This window comes from Silene latifolia, chromosome Y, assembly GCF_048544455.1.
Source record: "Silene latifolia isolate original U9 population chromosome Y, ASM4854445v1, whole genome shotgun sequence".
Lineage (NCBI taxonomy): Eukaryota > Viridiplantae > Streptophyta > Magnoliopsida > Caryophyllales > Caryophyllaceae > Silene > Silene latifolia.
Window position 1 is genome coordinate 462,601,662 of NC_133538.1, and position 20,142 is coordinate 462,621,803.

The window sequence follows — 20,142 nt, forward strand, 5'->3', positions numbered from 1 at the left end:
TACAAAGGTGAGAACCACAACCGATATCTAGTACCCATGTCGTAGTGGAAGTATAATTTATATCAATAACATAAATTTCCTTAGGAATTTTACCTTTTGGAGTGATGATTCCTTCCCTTATATTTCGCAAATATACGGGACAATTCCTAAGCCAATGTCCCATGTCATAGCAATAATGGCACTCATCATCAACTTGCTTGAAGTTTTTGATTTTCTTTCCCTTCTTCTTGAACCTTTTGCCCTTTGAAGCAAGAACTTGATTGCTTGAGCTCCCACTAGTTTTGGCATCTTTATCTTCCAGAGACAAAGACCCTATAGATTGTATGAGGTAGTCTTCCTGAGACGAACTCATACGAGGTCTAGTAGTAGTAGGTGGTTTAGAAGAAGTGATGAAGTTAAGGTTTCCATCCGAACCTATCCCAAAATGAAGTTCTCTAGTAGTGTCGAAATCATTGTTGGAGCAAACGTCGTCAAAAACATTGTGGTAAGACTCAATAGTTATCGGTGCGGTAGCATTTGATGGATTCATTGTAATGAACTACAAATATGGAGGAAAAGGAAATATTAACATTTGTCTTTTTAAATCATACTTGCAAATTAACAAGATATGAACATTTATATAGTGACCTCTACCCAATTATAATAAATGATTCCAAGAACCAAATTCATATCGACTTAGGCACGGTAGGGCCGATACATCCTTTATCAATATAATTCGGTGGATTAACGTTTAATCGATTCTACTTTTAGAACTCTTGGTCGATAATATTACATTAAAAATTATCTTTAGCCCAAAACACATCCGACAAGGGCACGGTGTGGCCGATACATCCCTTATCAAAAACTTTTGTTGAGTTCAATCCAAATTTCGAATAAATGTGTCCATGATCCAAATCCACATCAACTTGGGCACGGTAGGGCCGATTCATCCCTTATCAACATGAATTTGGTGGATAGACATTTATCACCCACTTCCCCTACGTAACAAGTTTTGTACCCCGGTAGGGCCGAGTGCACTCCCTCGCGAAATAGGTTTTCATGGTTTCTACTATTTGGTAAGGCTATGTCTCAATTAATTGTTTTAGCGAGAGGTCATGTCAATTTATTATCTATCACGTTTTAATTGAACTAAAGCGGTGAACTACGATAATTTTAATTGACAGGGTCGATAAACTCGATAAAAGAAGATGCATGTTTTAGTTATGGCGATTTAGCGATGCATGTGACATAAAATAAAATGCAAGCATAAAATAAATCCTAGTATGGCCTTTCCTAAAATAGAAAAACTATTTAACTATTACATATTCGGAAACCAACTCCATTGGTCCCTTGAACTTCAGTTGTGGCATGCATCTCGAGGTAACACCGTCTTTATGTATCGCCATCTTGAAGAAATCCGTCTTTGGGAACTCCGAGATAAATTAAATTACATAGCAAATTACATAATTTCCTATTATACATTTTTAACTAAGATAAAATAAAATAAATTTATTAAATTACAAGACGGTGATACGAGATCACAATAAAAATTACAACCGAATCGATATTCCCATACATTTCGGGAAATACCAATTAAAAACTAAGGCCATACTAAGTAAAATTACATAATTCAAAAATTACATAAATTAAATTATGACAATCATAAAGAAAATGCAGCATTATAATATGTATGAACATGCCCAATTTTAATGCTAAATCGCCTTTAATTAGCCAATATCGTATATTACTTGGTTTTTACGGATTTGCGTGATTTCAACATTTTATAATCACAAAAATTACATAAATTCATATTTATGCATAAGTTAATTACCCTAACCTCTTAGGACTCAAAATTTAGTCTTCACTAATAATTTGACCATAATTAACTCATATTTATAAAAATTGTTCATTAATGGACTTAAAATTATAAAAATAAGCTATAAACTTCAAATAAATCACAAAAATTTCAAATAAATTTGAAATTTGAAATTTAAACTCATGAACATTCTGGAAAAATACCATGACACTCATAATGTTCAAAAAACTTAGGTTAAAAATTTCGAAATTTATCCGGAAAAACAATGTTGCGGTTTATCGGTTTTAACCAATATAATCATAAAAACATGTGAAAAATTATATACATTAACTTTTCAATTTTAGATCTGAAAAATATAATAAAATGCTACATATGATGTTTTTCTTTAGTCATAGAGTATGTTTTATTAAGTTTTTTCATTAATTAAGTCACTATTCATTCCATTTTTCTTCAAAAATCCATAAATCATGCAAAAAGACTTCACTATAACCCATTATTTTACACACATCTTGTAAAATTACATGTGACAACATACAAAATTTTTATTACCAGATTCTAAATTTATTTCATATTATCCTATTTTTCATCTAAATTCGAATTTAATAATGAAAAATCCATTTTTCGAGCATAACATGTCCAAAAATTATGAAACTTTACCGGTTATCTCAAAATAATATATGTGACAACATATCCAAAAATTACTGGAAAATTCGAAGTATAGCTAATTTTAGACCGAAAATGACATTTTTACTCATAAAATCATATTTAAATGCCATTATTGTATAATATGAACAATATAAATCCGTAAATTAACCAAAATATCCTAAAACATTTTAGGACCAGAAATTTTAATATGCATGAATTAATTTCGTGATATATCATAATAACACAAATTTTACAAGTTTTATATGTTAATCTTTATAACTCGGAAAAACTTTTAACCGATTTGCATGCAAACAACCATGGCTCTGATACCAATTGAAGGAAAAGTAGATATATATACTAACATATTCATATATGTTCCATTTTAGTTTGTCATAAAATTAACAAGTGATCTTATGCATGCAAACTATTTAACAAAGTAAAGAAGAATTAATCCTTACATTGGAATTTCGGTTCATGTGGGCACAAAAGAGATCTCCTTCTCTTTTGTTCTTGAGCTTTCCTTTTGGATGAACAAAAACCCAAGTGTAGAATATCTCCCAAGGATTTATACCCAAGACACACTCTTAATAAAATTAATATAATGTATACTAGATAATATTAATTTTGTAAAGAAAAATTGACCCAAAAAATATTTGGTTATCTCACCCAAAACCGGTTGAGAGAGGAATGATAGAGGAAAATTTTCTCTTTTTAAAACTCTTGTTTTTAGATGATATGAATGAATAATATCACTAGTTATTTTTAAGTGAATATTAGGCAAAAATAAGAAGAAAAATCTCATGGATTTCTCTTCCCAAAACCGGTGGGAGTGGAGGAAAAATAGAGTCAATGCATGCTCATGGTTACCTTCACAAGAATATGTAGGTGTGGATGGCTAGCAATAGGTTTACATAATCATGTTTTCCATTAACTTTAATCAACATAAAATATATGTTAAATCCTCCCACTATTTCGGCCAAATGGAGATAAAATGGATTGCATTTTATCTTTGTCAATTGTCAATATGTCACATGTCATATGTTGCATAAATTTGTTGTGCATTTTTAACATATTAAAAATCAACGTATTATTATTAAAAATACGTCACATGCAAAAATCGACTTAGTAATTCATAATTACTTGTGCCAAAATATTTTACCAATTATAAATCACAACAATTTGTATTTATAATAATTCATTCAAATTTAATTGTTTCCTTAAACAATAATTTCATCTGAGTAATGATACAATTCGACTACTCACACCGTATCTCATTTTAATCAATTTCAATGTGATACGTAAATTTTACTTCCAAAATCGTCCGTCAATTTTCAAGTAATTTAATTAACTCGTAATATTATACGATTAATTAAATGATCAATTAAGAGTGTTATCCTTTAGGTATGACCTAGGGGATCAACTGATCACCACCGTCACACGACAGTAATGTCAAACTCTAGTCAGCCAATCATTACCGATATATGATGATCAGTTGACAGTAAAAATATTACTTCCCAATTGTAATCTTTATAATGAGATTTAAACATGTGATCATCATGATCAACAGTCGTGATCGCATTAGTGTCGGAGGACACATATTCCAACAGATTTATGTATTTATATATCATAAATTATAGTGTAAGACGGTCTCATACGGTGAGACAGTGCACTTTTGTAAAAAAGTTGTTCATTTATTGCTAAAACCGTCCTTTTTTTCTAAATTACATGTACTTTAATGATGAAAATCGTATTATCTCATCAAAATGAAAAAAGTTAATTAAATTATACGTATGTCGAATTTTCAATTATAGACTTACTTATATTATCAGGACATTCACATTTAGTAACACTCATTTATATGCTCCTGAGTCCTGTGTCCAATAATAGCGCATGTTATCATGACCCGTGCATTTTTTTGCACGGGTTTAAAACTAGTATTATTAATTGCCACGCCCTAGTTGTCACGCCATTCAACACTTAATCACGCTCATTTATATGCTCATATATCTAATGATATGCTGTTATTACGGCCCGTGTATTTACTACACGGGTATAAAACTAGTTTTATTATATTTGTATACTTGTATGCATATAAAGATAAAAGTAATTTGCAAATCACAAATTCTTATTTCAGACGGGTTGTTTTCCCGTCTAAAATAAGACCGACAAAATGTTGCCATTTTTTAAGAGAATATAACCATTTAATCCATAAAATGTTATCACTTGAGGTGTCGCTTTTTACCCTGAAAATGATTTTGAAAAATAATGGTAACATGTTATCAGAAAATAACAACATTTTATTATAAAATGACAATATGTTACCCGTCTTATTTCAGACGAGAAATATGCGTCTGAAGCAAGACGCACTGTTTGCAAATATAATGGAATGTGATTATTACTGCTCGTTGCGTGGCAACCCTATTAAATTGAGCTAATACGATGTGATGTAACATGGCAACCAGACGCAAAGTGAAGCTCCCGCGGAATCGCAATTCGGACACTCTCCGGTCCGGCTTGAAGTTACCTCACGAAACGTCTGTCCCTCATTTTAATTTTTTTTTTTTAGACAACAGTGTACTATATATATAGAAATAGAAAGAGTAGCTACAAGAATCCATTACAAACCCAAGTGACATTACAACTTAGAAAAAACTTGATACGGCTAAAGCTATTAGACAAAGAAACTGGAGCAGACGACTTGTTGCAGTCTTGCATCAGACGAAGAAGTTGGATGCTACTGGTTTGGAAAAGTACGTCTTGGAGTCTGAAATTAGAGGCAAAAGTCATAGCCTCAATCAGAGCTAAAATGCTGATTTGAAGATGGGAAGAGCAAAAGCATTGTAGAACCTCGTGTGTGATGTGGTCGTTACAGAAAACTTTAAACGAACCAATCAAAGTTTTCTTGTGAAAAACCACCTCCATCCTAAAGTAATAAGCAAAGTGTTGTGGACTAGAGAAAACAGGGGTAACAACTTCAGATAAACAAGCAGAATGATCGTAGGCTTTTGAGCGAGAAGTGAAATGACGTTGTTGCTGGGACAGAAAAGCAGACTCGGAAAAAATCTCGGCAGGACAACACACAATTCTCCCTGAAAATCACAATATTCCGATGCTTCCATATTGCAAACAATGTAAGAGGAAATTGCAAAAGTAGGAAGGCATTACCGTCTGAAAAGCGAGTGAGATAGCTCAGGAAAAATTGAAACCAGTCGGAAAAAGAGGTATGAGAGCTTACTTCTGCACGAATTCCAAGAAGACTGGCAGCCCAAATGCGTTTGACAAAAGGACAGTCACGGAACAAGTGACCTAAAGTTTCAGGGTCTTTAAGACAAAAAGAACAGTTTGGAGTAACAAGCATACCTCTGCGAATTAAAACATCAGCAGTAGGTAAGATACCATGAGCAATCTTCCATAGAAAAAGCTTAATATGTGTTTGAAATGGAAGGCGCCAAATCAAAGACCAGTTAAATTCTCTTTTAGCACGTGAATGTTGAGAGGCAGGAGAGGTTGAGCAGTTGTGTAGAAGGAACGAGTAACCAGAACTAGATGAGTATCTTCCGTCTTCAGTGAATTTCCAATAAATGAAGTCGTCCACAGGTTCAGGTGGAAGTTCTTGTGAACAAATATTTCTAGCGGTGACCGAGTCAAAAAACTTAAAAACGTTCTGCTTATTCCACTGAGACGAAGGAAGAATAAGGTCTGCAAAACTGATAGTGTGTGTTTGAAACGTAGACTTAAGACACGGCTTTGTACCAAGAATCCAAGTCTCATTCCGGATATTAATCGAGTTTCCGTTACCAAAATTCCAAGCAAAACCATCCTGAAGAAGATAAGAATATTTAATAACACCTTTCCATGCGAAAGACGCAGCCGAGTATTTTGAAACTTTTTCCGGTATAGGAAAGTCTTTATGGTATTTTGCTCGTAGGACAGAAGAAATAAGGGAGGAATACTGATGATGGCAGTGCCAGAATATTGATGCGATCCCGCTAAGTGTTCACAAATTAAGATGTGGTCGTTGGTCACGGTCGAATCAAAACACAATTTATAGCTTAACAAGCAACTCTACAATTAGTAAAGAGGCAAGTAAAGGTCGGATCCCAAGGGACGGGAGTTGAAATGAGATTTCTATTGTAACTAGTGGTGTCTAAGGGGTGTCACAAATTGGGTTGATGTAGAAGGTTACTAAACTAGAATAACAATGAAAATAAACAAGCAAGATGAATTAAAGGGGTGTAAACAATTGATTAAAGGCACTAGGGTGTCATGGGGTCATAGGGGAATCATGGGATATAATCATACAAACATGTTCTCAAATTATAAGCAAGCAATTATTGTTGTGATGGATTGAGTTGGGTTATATCTTACAATCCTAGGAAAGTTTGGGTCCCGGAGCCGAATCGATTAGATTGTACAACACCTACAAGTCGACTTAATCTTCCCTACTCAACAACATGCATGGTCTAATGAGACTCGAGTTGGGTTATGTCTTACAAGTCTCATTGAAAAGATAAGAGATGATAGTAAATGCAAGGATTCATAGGCTTAGCATTTCATCAAATATAACATGTGCATGAGTTGAGATCAAAACAAGCAAGCAAATAAAACATGAAAGCATATTAATTTAAGCATGAATCATTCCCCATGTTGGTTTCCCCTAATCACCCATTAACCCTAGCTAAGAGACTACTCACTCATTATCATGTTGATCATGCTAGCAAGGTTGTCAATCATACCAACAATATGAAACATGATAAATAAATGAAAGTAATTAACAATAATTAAAAAGGTATTAAGAGATTATACCTACTAATGATTCCAATAATAAAGCAAGAATAATAGAAGTACTTGAATGCTAGATTGAGAGGTTGTCAATCTCCCAATAATAACCCAAATAATCTTCATTTACCCAAAATAAAGGATGAACAAAAGAGAGATTAAAGAACTAAAACTTGGATTAAAACTTGATTAATACTTGATTACAATATTGAAGAGAGGTTTGATTGATATTAACTACACTAATTATTGATAAGAAGAACATGCTCCTCTAATTAGCCTAATGGGGTATTTATAGTGAAAATTTAGGGAGGATGCATTAGGGTTAACTAAGGGCTAAACTAGTAATTACACTTTTTAAGTTGAGCAAGGAGGACCCGGTATTTTCTGAGAGAAAGGCTTCTCTTTTCGTAGCTTGAAGAAGACAATCCGTGCTGTGAAGAAATCCGGGCGGAATAAGGTCGGGACGGACGGATTTGGGCGGTGGAATCCGAGCGGATTCTGAGGAATCCGGACGGATTGTTGAGGGGGAATCCGAGCGGATTCAGGCACGGGACGCTCGGATTATGTAGAGGCTGGACGGGCGGATTGTTGGCCATCCGCTCGGATTGTCAGTCAGCATAGTAACTTCTTCTTTTCTTCCCTTTTCTTCATAAATTCCTTGGGGATTTCCTTGGGGACTCAAGGATCTTTCCTCAACATTGCTCTTCTACTATGATATGTACAAAGGCCTTCTAATCTTGTCTCTCCTTGATGCTTGGTCATTGAATTCGATCAATTTAGTCTCGTTTTGCCATGAAAATTCAAGATTCTTACTCCTTTCCTACCAAGGGATCAAAATCTCAAAGAATATGCAAAACAAAGAACTAAAGATAAGAAATGACCCAAATAAGCACTAAAAAGCATGGAAACAAGGCTAATTCGGGGGCTAAATATGCGCCAATTATGGTCACATCAAATATCCCCAAACCGAACCTTTGCTCGTCCCGAGTAAAGAGGTGACAAAGACTAGGACCAATACTAACCTATCCTAATAATATAGCCGATATGAGACAATTAGCGGGTCTCACTCCGCCCCTTCAACTCACAACAAGACAACCATGAGGTAGGATGCCTTCTTGCAAGGCAAGGTGGGTCTTGCCAAAATGGCGACACATCCAAACATTAAGCACACAAAAACACATAATGGATGCATCTACAAAAAGAATAGCCACTTTCCTCATCTAAGTGGCGGAAATTATCTATAAGGGAAGCAATTCAAGGGTACACAATCCTTCATAGATGCAATTTGTTCAAACTACTAAGCCTAGAAGGATACCAATAAATCACCTCCAAGTTGTGTCAAGCTAGGGTACCTTTGTCCTCAATCGTTAAATGCTTTTGTCAAGAGTAGACTCCCTATGGTGTTAGAAACACTGGAGGATCGCGGAATTCCCCCTCTTGCCTAGACAAGAAGAAGGGTCGTCCCCTCTCTACCATGCACAAAAATGGATATGATGGATAAAGGGATCAATAGATATTTGAGTTTCACTTTGGGAGTTTGCTTTTGTTTTTGTTTTTCCCCCCAATTTCTTGTGGCATTTGACATTTGAGAACACTTTCTTTGCCATTTCTTTTTGATTTTTGGCATTTCAATACTTGACAACCTTTTTGCATTTCTTTTTGAACATTTTCAAAGTCACCCCAATTAGTAACGAGGGTGCCTTGTATTTGAAGCTTAGGAGTTCTATTTTTGCTCCTCTTTTCTTTTGATGCATTTTTGCAAACTTTCTTTCACTTTTCATTTCATTGAACTCAAATTGATTTCTTTTTGTGCCCATTCCCTTTTGTTGACAAAATGTATGGTAGAACATGGATGATGGATGTATGGGTGCATGGTTTCAAGGGTCACCTTGGAATAAACGGTAGCCAAGGAGTTATCACACCACAAGGTACTCTTGACTCGGCCTTAAACCATGGGTCAAAGGATACTAGCATGACACATCCTAGGGTGTTTTACAAGTATTCTAACAAGCAAAGTCTTAAGAAGAAAAAGCATCTACTAGGGCCTATATACATTTGTCAAGCTTCCCAAATAGACGGTTTCGCAAAATTTTTTCTAACATGCAACTACATGCCATGATGCAACTAGCATATAAACATCCTAATGCATATGATTCTACCAACTAATATGCCATATAAACTAAATACAAGTCCTAAATTCACATTGTTATACCGCATCAATCAAAATAAAGCCACATAGTCATTAACATAAAGAGGAAAAAGGAGATTGGAAAGATCATACCATGCGGTCTTCAATATCCTCATGTCTCGGATGTGGCGTAGTCAATCAATGTGACCAAGGATAAAACAAACACAATATATATACAAGACAATATATACAAAGGAAATGAACTTGTTTTTGGGTTTTCAATTTTTTCAATTTTTATAATTTTTGAAATTTTTCAATTTTTATGGGTTTTTGAATAAGAGTTAAATGTTAGAATTCCCATCCCCACACTAATATGGGCATTGTCCTCAATGGCCAAAATGATGGAAATTATGCAAAGATGATGCATGATTTCTATACTAAATGCAATCTACACTAAGCTATACTACATGATGCATGGTTTTTTTGTTATGACGGAGAGGATAATTTAGATTACCTCCCGTTGCGTATGCATTAACTTCCCCAAACCGAGTGAGACACTATTGCTAATGTCAAAGGATGGGTATAGTTCATGCACACACTATGCTATGCATGAAACTAATTTGTCATTTTGGATTTTACAAATGGGAACAATAAAATAAGAACACCTCAATGGTACCGAGGTGTGAGTCCTTTGATGTTGCTAGGACTAAACCAACAATGATCAAAATGAAATAAAATACAAAGAGATATAGACAAACCATGGGAGAGTAGGAGTCTCCAAGGCTTGCTAGTCTTCCATCATGCTATCATCATCACCACTTCCCTCATGAGAAGTGGTCACATTGCCACTTTCCTTGTCATTTGCTTCTTCACTTTCTTCCTCATCTTTATCTTCGTCATCTTCACCATCCCTTTCTTCTTCACTTGCTTCTTCCTCAATATTATCATCAACTTCTTCATCATTTCCAACAACCTCATTGTCTCCCACCACGTCCCTAGATGCACCCGAAAATAAGACTTCCCTATCCGCCCAACTAGGCAAAGGACAAGATGGATCAAGGAGTCCTTGCCTAGCTAGATGTAGGAGGGGTGGATATTGAGCCAAATAAGCATTTTTCCGATCTTCATAGGCTTGCTTGTGCATTGCTTGCATGAGAAGAGTCACATAGTCTTTCCCAATTTCAATTCCTTCCGGTTTGAACTCTTCATACTTAAAGGGGTAAGGTGGTATGACAATGGAAGAGGAGGGGGTTTCTAGATCACCCTTTTGTTGTTGAATGATATACTCGGCTTCTTCGGAAAGGGGAAGTAGATAATTGGTCCAGTGGACGCTTAGGCGACAAATCTTCGAGGGCAAGGTGAACGATCTAGCTTCACTAGTTAGCCATCCATACTTAGTGTCAAGGGGGTTTTGAGCAACCCACTTGAACTTGTGAATCATAATATGCATATCAATAAGATGGCCACCTTCCTTTGCTTTGTACTTCTTATCCTTATTGAAATTAGGATCAAAGTGCTTAGCTAGGATCGTGACTAGGCCGCCATTGACAATAACGGTCGTGCCCTTCTTCCCATTATCAACATTAAGCCATCTTTCTACCAAGAGCCTCAAAGAATTGTAAGGCTTGGTATGAATTCTTCCGATATTCAAAGCCGATTCAAGGAGAATAAAATCAAGTCTTGTGAAATGATTGGTGTCTTTCCTAGCAATTATGGTATTTCCCACAACCTTGTGCCATACTCTTATGCCCGGATGATGGACCAAAAGAGCACGACATGCATGAAAATCCTCAAATTTCTTTCCGGAGATTGCCTCCCAAAGAGGCTCGGGGTCATACTTTCCATAATGCTTAAGATAACTCGATTCATCACTAAGACCCAAAATTTCACCTAATTCCGTAAAGGTAATGCGTCTACTAACATTAGCTAGACGAACTCGAGATTTTCTCTATTCTTAACTTTGGTGACTTTCAAAGAACTTAAAAATTCCAAGACAAGGGAGGGGTATGTCAATTCCTTTGTTTCAAACAATTTCTTCAACCCCATGGCTTTGAAAAAGGCTTTTGTTTGTTCAAGAACACCCAATTTTTCCAAGGTATCTTCACATATGAATTTGGTGGATTGAATAGATTTCATAGCAAACTTGACAAAGGTATTTCTATGGGTATCGGAAATAAAAGTTACCTCCGGATAATGCAAAAGTTGATTAATTACCGGAGTAGAAGATGTTGATGGTCCCATAGAAGGTTGTTGTTGTTGTTGCACTTCCAAGTTTGGTGTTGCCACCACCATAGCCAAAGCTTTCTTTGTTTGAAGAGCCTTTTGCCTTTGTGAGAGTGCCTTAGCCTTTGGTGCCTTTGTTGCCTTTGTTGCACCCTTAGTCCTTGCCATTGATGAACTAACCAAGAAAAGAATGAAAAATCTTCAATTTGTAGTATGCCCAAATCGATTTGAAGGTGAAAGGCTTTGCCTTTATGAAAACAAAAATCGACTCAAAGGTTGAAGATTTTGTTCTTGGTTTTGATTTTTGTTGAAGATGGAGTGATTGATTTGTTGTTTGAAGGATGGTTTGATTTGATTTTGGTGAATGTTGTTGAGGGTTTTTGTTTTTATGATGGAGAGGATGAGGGTTTTGATGTTGTGGGTAGTGTTTATGAATGAATGAATGAATGAATGAAGGTGGGAGGGGTTATAAAGAAGCCGAAATTTTCAAAACTGCAGGGCCAATCCGTGCGGATTAGGATCAATCCGTGCGGATTCTGCTTCTTCTACCTTTGCAAAAACTCGCCTAAAGATGGGCGGATTTGGTACAATCCACTCGGATTTGCTGAACACGGGACGAGCGGATTTGCTCAAGGACGGACGGATTTCTATCCAGAGAAATTTGCTTGTTTTCCTCAGCTGCAAAGACGGACGTCTTTTCTCCTGGACGGACGGATTTTTCGAGACGGGCGGATTCTCAGGAATCCGCTCGGATTCTTTAACAGTCAAGAATGTTCAAAATTCAGCGCAGTTCAAGACGGGCGTCTTTTCCGCAGGACGCTCGGATTGCATAAGACGGGCGGATTCTTGGGAATCCGCTCGGATTCTTCCCCTGTGTACACGGATTCAGTTCCACCCGTGCACAGCGCATTCCCTTTATCATTCTTCCGTTCTTTCTTCAAGTCTTGTGTTCTTCATTGTGGGGGCACTACTAAGGCATGGATAGCCTAGGCAATTGCCATCCCCACACTAAGGTAAAGCACTACACATCAATTGAAATTGTTAGTCCCTCCCTCACTTCTCTCTTACATGACAATTATTTTGATCAAAGTAACTAAAAATCCAAAGATGACAAAAATGCAATACAAGAATTGAAATGTAAGTTAGGGAGTTAGAAATATTTACAAGTGGTGGTTTAGGGAGGACTCCACCAAACTCTCATTCTTGATGAGATGTCAAGGGGGCATGTTCAAGGTGTTGTTGATGTTGCTCAACACCTTGAAGAAGTAATCAAAAGCTTGTTCATTATCATGGTAGAGGTCCTCAATAGACCGTGGCCCTTGTTGTTGATCATGATCGATGGCATGTCCAATGTAGGGATTAAAAATCCCTTCAAATTCGTCGTCCCAAAGACCACAAACTTCATTGAGTTGATCATTGAAAATCTCTTGCTTAGATGGAGACAACTCTCCCAATTTCTTCTCTTGGCCAATGAGGCCATCCTCTTCTTCCTTGGTTGATTTTGATGAGCTTTGCAAGCTCTCCTTGTCACTATTCACTTGCTCTTTGAATGGAGCATCTTCAACTTTCTTCTTCCATTGGAGTTCCGATTTCTTCCTTTCATCTTTTCGGCTATAATGATCAATCATGAAACATGGTTCATGCAAACGAGGAGCTCTCATGGTTTTGTCAAGATTAAAAGTTATGCTTTCATCTCCCACTTTTAGGGTGAGCTCTCCATGTTTCACATCAATCACCGCACCGGCGGTGTGTAGGAAAGGTCCTCCTAGGATGATTGGAATGTTGGAATCTTCCTCCATATCAACAATGACAAAGTCCACCGGGATGAAAAACTTCCCAATTCGCACGAGGACATCTTCCCATATCCCTAACGGTGTCTTCGTCGATCTATCGGCCATTTGGAGTGTGATGTTGGTGCATTTAAGCTCTCCCATCCCCAACGTTTTACTCACCGAGTACGGCATAACACTCACACTAGCCCCTAGATCACATAAGGCTTTGTTGATCGTCGTGTCGCCAATGGTACACGGTATTGAGAAGCTTCCCGGATCCTTTAACTTTGGAGGTGAACTCCCTTGAAGTATTGCACTACTCACCTTAGTGAAGGCGATAGTCTCAAGTTTCCGGATCGACTTCTTCTTTGTGAGGATATCTTTCATGTACTTCGCATAGGCCGGAACGTGATTGATTAATTCCATGAAAGGAATTGAGACTTCTAAATTCTTCACAATTTCCATGAATTTTCCAAGTTGATCATCAAATTTGGGCTTGGCTTGACGACTTGGAAAAGGAAGTCTAATCACAATGGGCTCCTTCTCTTTGGCCTTGTCTTCATTTTTCTTTGAACTTTCTTCTTTTGATGATTCTCCATCTTTGGAGTTTTGCACAATTTCTTCCTTTTCACTAGCTTCCACAACTTCATCCTCAACTTGCTTATTCGGTGCTTCATACCTTGTACCACTTCTCAAGTGAATGGCACTAACCGTTTCATGTCTAGGGGGGTTACTTTGAGGTGGTAATTGCCCCTTTTGTCTTTGTGAGCTTGAAGATGCTAGTTGAGTCAATTGTGTTTCCAACATCTTGGTGTGAGCTAGAATATTGTTGATGGTGGTTTCCTTTTCTTGGCTATCTTTTTGCATTTGAGTGAAAAATTCTTGTTGGTTCTTTTGCATTTGGAGGACCGCTTTTTGGACATCAAAACCTTGGTCATTTTGGTGATTGTATGGATTTTGATTTTGGTAACCTTGGTTTTGATTGTAAAAGGGTCTTTGATTTTGGTTTCTCATGGGTGGTGGAGTGTATGTTGTTTGAGGGTTTTGAACATTTTGGCTTTTGTATGATAGATTTGGATGGAACTTGGTGTTTTCATTGTAAAAGTTGGAATAAGGGGTACCACTCTTGTATGCTTGGAAAGCATTCACTTGTTCATTTGTTCCCCTACATTCACCTTGGTCATGTCCCAAAGTTCCACAATTCTCACATATCCCACTTGGGATTGATGAGGATGCCGTCATGGCATTAACATGATGCTTCGATGATTTTGAGTTTTCCTCAAGTCTAGCCATAGCTTGTTCAAACTTCAAGTTGATTGTGTCAATGTGAGCACTAAGTTGAGCACCCAATTGAGTAACGGAGTCAACTTCATGCTTTCCTCCTCTAGTAGCCTTGCGAGGTCTACTATATTGTGAGTTATGGACCGCCATTTCCTCAATCTTGTTCCATGTTTGATTGTCATCAACTTCGGTGAACATTCCATTTGATCCCATATTGAGAATGTTCCTAGAATCTTCATATAAACCATTCCAAATTTGTTGTACCAAAAACCATTCGCTAAGTCCATGGTGAGGACATGAGCGAAAAATACCTTTAAACCGCTCCCAAGCTTCATACAAAGATTCTTCATCCCTTTGCTTAAAACCCGTAATTTGAGCTCTTAGCATGTTGGTCTTTTCCGGTGGGTAGAATTTTTTGTAGAAAGCTAGAGCTAACTTCTTCCAAGAATCTATTCCAAGGGTGGCCTTATCAAGGCCCTTCAACCATTGCTTTGCGGTGCCGATTAAGGAAAAAGGAAATAAGACCCATCTAATTTGGTCTTGAGTCACGCCCGTTTGAGAGATAGCATCACAATAATCGCAAAAGGTTTCCATATGAGAATGAGGGTCCTCACTAGGCATCCCCCCAAATTGGCTCCTCTCAACTAGTTGGATGAAGGCGGACTTGGCAATAAAATTTCCGGTGAGATGTTGCGGTGTAGGAGTACCATTTGGTAGATTCTCCTCTGTGGGTACGGAGTGTGACGAGAATTTTGGCATTGTAGGTGGATTTTGTGGGGTATTGTGTAATGGGTTTTCTTCTCCTTCTATTGCGAAAGGGTTGACAAACTCACTAGTGGGTTGAACAACTTCACCAACACCTCTCAAATTCCTCCTAACAAGTCTCCTATTGTTCGTCAAGGTTCTTTCGATTTCACGGTCAAAAGGTAAAAAATCACCTTGTAACCTTCTAGACATGCAAAATATCAAACAACTCAAAAACAATTAGAACAAACCTTGAAGAGTTTTACTTCCTCAAGGCGAAGAAAGACACAACTAATAACAAAAAGGAAATCTAAGTCAAACAAACACCGTTCCCGGCAACGGCGCCATTTTTGATGCGATCCCGCTAAGTGTTCACAAATTAAGATGTGGTCGTTGGTCACGGTCGAATCAAAACACAATTTATAGCTTAACAAGCAACTCTACAATTAGTAAAGAGGCAAGTAAAGGTCGGATCCCAAGGGACGGGAGTTGAAATGAGATTTCTATTGTAACTAGTGGTGTCTAAGGGGTGTCACAAATTGGGTTGATGTAGAAGGTTACTAAACTAGAATAACAATGAAAATAAACAAGCAAGATGAATTAAAGGGGTGTAAACAATTGATTAAAGGCACTAGGGTGTCATGGGGTCATAGGGGAATCATGGGATATGATCATACAAACATGTTCTCAAATTATAAGCAAGCAATTATTGTTGTGATGGATTGAGTTGGGTTATATCTTACAATCCTAGGAAAGTTTGGGTCCCGGAGCCGAATCGATTAGATTGTACAACACCTACAAGTCGACTTAATCTTCCCTACTCAACAACATGCATGGTCTAATGAGACTCGAGTTGGGTTATGTCTTACAAGTCTCATTGAAAAGATAGGAGATGATAGTAAATGCAAGGATTCATAGGCTTAGAATTTCATCAAATATAACATGTGCATGAGTTGAGATCAAAACAAGCAAGCAAATAAAACATGAAAGCATATTAATTTAAGCATGAATCATTCCCCATGTTGGTTTCCCCTAATCACCCATTAACCCTAGCTAAGAGACTACTCACTCATTATCTTGTTGATCATGCTAGCAAGGTTGTCAATCATACCAACAATATGAAACATGATGAATAAATGAAAGTAATTAACAATAATTAAAAAGGGATTAAGAGATTATACCTACTAATGATTCCAATAATAAAGCAAGAATAATAGAAGTACTTGAATGCTAGATTGAGAGGTTGTCAATCTCCCAATAATAACCCAAATAATCTTCAATTACCCAAAATAAAGGATGAACAAAAGAGAGATTAAAGAACTAAAACTTGGATTAAAACTTGATTAATACTTGATTACAATATTGAAGAGAGGTTTGATTGATATTAACTACACTAATTATTGATAAGAAGAACATGCTCCTATAATTAGCCTAATGGGGTATTTATAGTGAAAATTTAGGGAGGATGCATTAGGGTTAACTAAGGGCTAAACTAGTAATTACACTTTTTAAGTTGAGCAAGGAGGACCCGGTATTTTCTGAGAGAAGGGCTTCTCTTTTCGTAGCTTGAAGAAGACAATCCGTGCTGTGAAGAAATCCGGGCGGAATAAGGTCGGGACGGACGGATTTGGGCGGTGGAATCCGAGCGAATTCTGAGGAATCCGGACGGATTGTTGAGGGGGAATCCGAGCGGATTCAGGCACGGGACGCTCGGATTATGTAGAGGCTGGACGGGCAGATTGTTGGCAATCCGCTCGGATTGTCAGTCAGCATAGTAACTTCTTCTTTTCTTCCCTTTTCTTCATAAATTCCTTGGGGATTTCCTTGGGGACTCAAGGATCTTTCCTCAACATTGCTCTTCTACTATGATATGTACAAAGGCCTTCTAATCTTGTCTCTCCTTGATGCTTGGTCATTGAATTCGATCAATTTAGTCTCGTTTTCCCATGAAAATGCAAGATTCTTACTCCTTTCCTACCAAGGGATCAAAATCTCAAAGAATATGCAAAACAAAGAACTAAAGATAAGAAATGACCCAAATAAGCACTAAAAAGCATGGAAACAAGGCTAATTCGGGGGCTAAATATGCGCCAATTATGGTCACATCAAATATCTTGGATAACAAAGCTTGGCTAAAAAATACGGGCATTTTTAATACCAAGACCCCCCTCCGACTTTGGCGGCTGCAAAATATCCGGAGACAACCAATGCTGGGCATGTTGGAGCTAGTGTCCTCCACAGTTAGTGTGATAACATGTATAAATCTCTTCAAGGTTCACAGGATATACTTAGTATTTTATCAGTTGATTAACGTTTACTAATAAAGGTTGGCTTGCTAGAAGTTTGACGTTATTATCATACTGATGGCGGTGATCAACTGGTCCCTAAAAGTCACACCTAAAGGATGTGTTTGAGAGATGTGATTATATAATAATGTAATCACATTGATGCCTTATATGACTAAAAGGTTAGTCCATGTATTTGACTAAAAAGTTAGTCAATGTGATGATGAGACGATTATTTAATACAATTAAATAATATCAGCTGAGACGGATTAATTGTTAATTCGTAAATTGAATATAAACTGTCATATTTAATTAATGTACATAATGTTAGCTTAAACGAATTAAGATGTTAATTCGTAACTAAACGTAAACGGTTATATTTAATTAGTAAATTATAAATATGCGATATTTATAGTTAAAGTATATATTATACGACATTGTCATAATAAATGTTGACAGACCGGTATTAATAAATCGACTACAAACTATTGTGTGTGGACTTATTAAATACGTGACGACATAAATGACATTTGATAAATATACACATTTTATACAATATAAAACCAACCTAAAATAAGAAGATATTTTCTCCTTATTTTTGGGGGGATTCTCGGTTTGGAATAAAAAAAAAGTGAAGAAAAAATCTTCCTCTCTTTTCTCCTCTTGTTGGACGGTTATAAGGAGAGAGGGAGATAATTTTTCTCACTTGATTTTTTTTCCACAAAAACTCTCATCAAAACCCTAAAAATAATTAGTGAAATTAGGGTTCTTTTCTAGCAAAAGAAAGGCATTTCTTGGAGCATTTTGGGTGAAACAATTAGGAGAATATCGATCTCGATATTTGTTCTTTGGCCTAATTGCTAGGACCAAAGGTTAAATCTAATCTTTATACTTTTGTTTATGTAATTTCGTTTACGACTTGTAATTTCATAATTATAATTTTGTTATAATCCGAATTTTTTGATGAAGTATACCGATATTTCCCACAAGTGGTATCAGAGCATAGGCCACAAAATTATTTTATATGATTTTCATAAATGTATTTAACAAAATTTCGAGAAAAAAAAAAGGTTTCGGCCAAATTAATTTTTTTTTTTGCCGAGACAATTTTTTTTTGTTTTTGATGCCTTATTTCCATTTTGATTTATTAATATTGTTGTTTTAATATGTTAAGATGATAATATGATAAATTTGTAGATGTTTTGATTTAATAAAAATTAAATTAAAATGTAAATGGAAATCGTTTTGATTGTTGATGTTCATTTGTTTTTGCTATATAGTTTTGGCATACAAGTTAATTTAATAATGTTCAAATCAATTGTGATGATCGTTTTAATCATAATTTGGATATTCTTTTTAAGACGTTAAATTGAATCATCTAGTTTGGATCTATGTTTAAATTAAACATTGATGATTATGCCAATCTTGTTATAATAACAACATTAAACAAATTGTTCACATAAAAGTTTTTTTCGTGAAAAGCAATAAAAAAAAAAAAAAAACTATTTTTTTTTGTTTTAGGGCTAAATGCCGAGAAAAGAGAGAAGAAAAAAAAACTGTTTTTTTTGTTTTTTTTAGGGCACAATGCCGAGAGAGAAAATAAATTCGGTTTTTATGTTTGTTTTTGGCCAATAATAATTATACATTAAATTTATAATGTATGATTGTTTGTTGTGAAAAAGTTAACAAATTTTAGATACACAAATTATTTTAAAGAGGTTTAAAATAATGTTAGATTAATTCATATTATAAGTTAATGTGAATTAAGATTGGAATTGTTGTGAGTAATTGAGGAATTGTCACATAATTTTGATCATTTTAAAATAGGTGGTTTGGATAAATTACTCTACATAATTAAGGAATTATGTCTTGAATGGTTAATTTATAGTTGATGCATTTTTATTTAGTTGTATGAATTGTTGAATGGTTTATTTACGTATTTTTGCAGTCGGTTGTAATTTATGTATTACCTAGTGTGGCCTTAGTTGATTATGTTTTCGTAATGATGGAAACATAGTCTTGATGTAATTTTGAGATCTCGAATCTCGTTTGGTTTTCTTTAGTATTATGGTTTTGAAATTAGAATGTAAATAGGTTTATTTTGTAATTTATTAATTGTAATTTTGAGAAGACTAAAGATGGAGATTGGATTGCTCACTCCCGCTACATGGACCAAGATGGAACATCAAGACAAGCTTCTCGGGTCCTAGGAAGGATTCCAAAGTTGTATTTATGTTCATTTTGGTAGATAGGCCACACTAGGACTTTATTTTTGTTTTACGTTTTTCCATTCTTATTGCTTTTCCTCGCATGATAGTTAGTGCATCATATTCCGCCTAAACCAAACCACCTAGTTATATGCATGAAAATTGACTCATATAGTTTGAATGTTAGTTATCATGGACATAAAGATGTCACACTATTTTAAGCCATCATCTTAGTTTATTCATTCTCGCATGCTAGATATTAGTTCACTTAAAATGAATTAAA

The 20,142-nt window shown here is 35.9% G+C and overlaps 1 non-coding gene across 1 annotated transcript; it reads left to right on the forward strand.

The window, feature by feature from the left end:
* Window positions 1–14,903: 14,903 nt before the first annotated feature.
* Window positions 14,904–15,010, forward strand: LOC141636926 (small nucleolar RNA R71). Its single transcript, XR_012541493.1, has one exon. It is a non-coding gene; the product is annotated as a small nucleolar RNA R71 (small nucleolar RNA).
* The last annotated feature ends 5,132 nt before the right edge of the window (window positions 15,011–20,142 follow it).